Source organism: Nicotiana sylvestris, chromosome 11, assembly GCF_000393655.2.
Source record: "Nicotiana sylvestris chromosome 11, ASM39365v2, whole genome shotgun sequence".
NCBI lineage: Eukaryota > Viridiplantae > Streptophyta > Magnoliopsida > Solanales > Solanaceae > Nicotiana > Nicotiana sylvestris.
In genome coordinates, this window is record NC_091067.1 from 32,693,918 (window position 1) to 32,697,270 (window position 3,353).

Consider the following 3,353-nt stretch of genomic DNA (forward strand, 5'->3'; position numbering starts at 1 on the left):
AGGTTCGTGATGTAGCATTCATGGTCGGTGAGCGGGTGTTGCTTCGGATATCGCCTACGAAGGGCGTGATGAGATTTGGGAAGAAGGGCAAGCTTAGCCCTAGATTCATTGGTCCTTTTGAGATTCTTGATCGAGTGGGAGAGGTGGCTTAGAGACTTGCATTGCCGCCGAGCTTATCAGTCGTGCATCCAATATTTCATGTGGGCATGCTTCGGAAGTATCATGGCAATCCATCCCACGTGTTAGACTTCAGCACTGTCCAGTTGGACAAGGACTTCTCCTATGAAGAGGAGCCGGTAGCTATTCTAGACCGGCAAGTTCGTCAGTTGAGATCGAAGAGTTTTCCTTCTGTTCATGTTCAGTGGAGAGGTCAGCCTATTGAGGCATCGACCTAGGAGTCCGAGTCCGATATGCGAATACGTTATCCCAATCTTTTCTCCGACTCAGGTACTTTCTTCTTATGTCTGTTCGAGGGCGAACGATTGTTTGAGAGGTGGAGAATATGATGACCCAAACAGTCATCATTTGTCATAGAATTAAATTTTGTGATCCGAGGCCTTAAAACCGCCTTTTGTCTTACCTTGATTTGCGTGCGCAATCATAGCGTGTATCTGGAAAGACATTATGTAAAAATCTGTGAAAAATAGTAAAATTTGCTTGTAAAATAAATTTAGGTTGACTTTGGTCAATATTTTGGGTAAACGGACCCGGACTCGTGATTTGACGGTCCCGGAGGGTCCGTATGAAAATGTGGGACTTGGGCATATGCCCTGAATCAAATTCTGAAAATGTGGGACTTGAAGAAAATATTGTTTAACTGAAAATTTTAGAGTTTTGGAAATTTGAATGTAATTGAATTTGATGGTATCGGGCCCTTATTTGGGTTTCGGAGCCCGGTACAGGTCTTATATGTGATTTAAGTTGAGCCTGTAAAATTTGGTAGGAAACGGACTTGAAATGTTGTTCATCGAACCTTCAGTTGTTAAAAATTTGAACTTAAGAGTTCATGAGATTTCTCCTTGATTTTTATGCTAAATTAATAGTTATTGATGTTATTTTGATGATTTTATCGCACGAGCAAGTCCGTATGATATTTTTGGACTTGCGTGCATGTTTGGTTTAGAGCCCCGAGGGCTCGGGTGAGTTTTGGATAGGCCATGGAGTGAAATTTGGACTTAGGAAATTTCTGGTATGTTGCAGGCCTGCAGGCTTCGCAAATGCGAGCCCGCAACTACGAATCATTATCGCAAATGCGAAGATGACCAGGGTTGCATTGGTTGCAAATGTGACGTAATTATCGCAAAAGCGATATCGCAATTGCGAAGGGTCCCTCACAAATGCGAAGTGGACCGGATTCCTTCAGTGTCGCAAATGCAACAAGATCTTTGCAATTGCGAAGTCAACAGGTTCTGAAGGGTTCGCAATTGCGAACCCTCGTCGCAATTGCGACATTTGCAACCTGCTAAATCATAACTTAGACGCATTTTCAGTCATTTTTCAAACCTTTTCAAAACCTAAACACCTTTGGGCGATTTTTCAAAGACAAGTACTCTTCCAAATCGATTGTAAGTCATTTCTAACTCGTTTTCTTTAATCTTTAACATCTTTTCACATGATTTCAACTCAAAATCAAGGGTTTTCATGGGGTAAATTGGGTGTTTTGGGTAGAACTTAGGTTTTTCAAATTTTGGGGATTTGGACCTCGATTTGAGGTCCGATTCCAAAACAAATTATATATTTGTGTTCATAGGGGAATGAGTAATCTGGTTTTGGCTCCAACCTCTGGTTTTGACCATGTGGGCCCTAGGTCAATTTTTGACTTTTTGGGAAAAACTTTAGAAAACATATTTTCATGCATTAGAATTGATTCATTTAGATTTATTGATATAGCTAAGTAACTTGTGGCTAGATACGAGCGAATTGGTGGTGGAATCAAGAGGTAAAGCGGTAGTTGAGGCTTGAATTGTGTTCGTGGCATCGAGATAAGTGTTTGCTCTAACCTTAGCTTGAGGGATTAGGAGTTGTGTCCTATTTGCTATGTGCTAGTTGTTGAGTACGACGTATAGGCATGTTGACGAGTATCTATACGTTGAGTCTTATACTATGATTATTGTGACTCCGTTTTGTATTGTTCATGCCTTATGTGATGATTTCTATTGTTGAACAAGGTTTGTGGAAGTAACATTGGTAATTGAACATTGAAGAGCGTTGTCTCAAGTTGTAAAATGATTTGTGGAAATATTATTGGCAATTGAATATTATAAAGCATTGTCTCAAGTTGTGAATCGAGTTGTGAAGTAAATGTGAAAAGAGAAGAGGATTATGTTATTGTCTCCCTTGCCGGGATGTTGTTGTTTTAATGTTATCTCCATTGCCGGGATGTTACTGTTTTTGATATTGTGTCCCTTGCCGGGATAAGATTGTTGTACTATTGTTCCCTTGCCGGAATTTTATTGTGATTTTATTGATTCCCTTGCCCTTATTGCTTTGTGATTGTTGTTTGGGTAAGGAAGAGTGTTAAAACACGAAGGGTGATGCCGTGTATGATTTTTGTGAGATAGTGTTTAAGCACGAAGGGTGATGTCGAGTATGATATTTGTGAGAGAGTTTTAATGCACGAAGGGTGATATCGTGCTGCACGATGTACAATTTTGCGCCTTTATATGTGTGATAATGCACGAAGGATCATTCCGTGCCATGACTGTGTGAGCTAAAAGCACAAAGGGTGATGTCGTGCCGATTTTATTGATTTTATGGTGAGGACGAGAGTAAAAGCATGAAGGGTGATGCCGTGTACTTGTCTGTTATTTCTGATTCTTGTTGAAAATTGAGTTATGGTGTTCTTTACATTTAACTGTTGGTTTTTGTTGCTACTTGTAGTTCCCCCGCAGCATGATTCCCCCTTCGTATTTTTAATTGTAAAGTTTTGGTTTTATTTTTTGTCGTATATGATTTAACTGCACAGGTTTATTTGGTAGTCTGATCCTAGCCTCGTCACTACTTTACCGGGGTTAGGCTAGGCACTTTCCAGCACATGGGGTTGGTTATGCTGATACTACACTCTGCACTGTGTGCAGATCCCGGTACTAGAGCTTACAGACCTTAGCTTTGGGTTGCTGCCTTCAGTCTATTCGGAGATCCGAGGTAGTCCTACAGGCGTCTACAGGCCCTGACGTCTCCTTCTATCCTTTTATCCCTTTTCATTTATGTATTTCAGAGACAACACTGTATTTATTTTTCGGACCTTTATTTGTAGTATTCTTAGACCATCTGTGAAATTGTGACTCCAGTTCTAGGTAGTTTATGTTTAAGGATTGTATTGGTAATATTTAAATGGTTATATTCTGTTCTTC